This window comes from Octopus bimaculoides, chromosome 1, assembly GCF_001194135.2.
Source record: "Octopus bimaculoides isolate UCB-OBI-ISO-001 chromosome 1, ASM119413v2, whole genome shotgun sequence".
Taxonomy (NCBI): Eukaryota; Metazoa; Mollusca; class Cephalopoda; order Octopoda; family Octopodidae; genus Octopus; species Octopus bimaculoides.
Genome location: NC_068981.1, coordinates 116,461,212 through 116,462,297, shown reverse-complemented (window position 1 = coordinate 116,462,297; position 1,086 = coordinate 116,461,212).

Below are 1,086 nucleotides of genomic sequence, written 5' to 3'. Positions count from 1 at the left end.
TATATATATATATATATATATAATGTATGTATGTATAAGTATGCAGGTTTGTAGGTACATACATTTATCCCATTCGATGGTGACGAATGTTTAATTTTTCTCTTTGGGATGCTTTAAATTAGTTAATTTGTAAGGAATTTTGCTGCGATTTCATGAATTGATGGAACTATGGACAATTCTATTGTTGACTCGAGATGTTGATCAGCTCAACTGAGCCCTCATTAACAAGAATATGTTTAAAGACGTACCACATGGTCATCCAACCGTTTTTATATCAGCTGATTCCGTGTCCTGTCGCTCCTTATTATTAGATAGCAGGCGTAACTTGACTTCATTCCTCTGCTATTTTTAGCACGTGTGACACCGTTGCTTCATTATCTACAGTCGTAGGATAAAACATTCAGATTTAATAAATGTAGCTATAAGAAATCTACTAAAATATCTCTTATCCTTTACTTGTTTTAGTGATATAATATTACGGCCATGCTGGGGTACTGCCTTCAAAACTTTTAGCCGAACGGGGATGTAAATACACTAACACCAGTTTTCAAGCACACACGTATATATATATATATATATATATATATATACAGCACCTACACTTTTTTCTGCAAAATAGGGGTAGCTTATCCTGTTCAAGCTATATTATTAGAATTATTCTGCGATTGAGAATTTAAAATCAATTCTTTAACTTTCTAAGACATCTCAACACTTCTAAAAGCAAACTTCGTTTGTTTGTTTACGTTTGTCGTAATTTGAATTTAACATATGATAGGGTCTCATAAAGCGAGATTTCTATATATCTTAAATTTGCAGAGGAATCTGTAGTGGGGGAGTTTAACTCAATCGGTGAAAGCATCGTGACGTGTAATCACGGAGATGTGAGTTCGAGTCCACAGCTAACCACCTACACCCCTATTCTGCAAAATAGGGGTAGTTTATCCAGTTCAGGCTATATTATTAGCATTATCCTGCGATTGAGAATTTAAAATCACTTCTTTAACTTTCTAAGACATCTCAACGCTTCTAAAAGCAAACTTCGTTTTTTTTGTTTACGTTTGTCGTAATTTGAATTTTTATGTATAT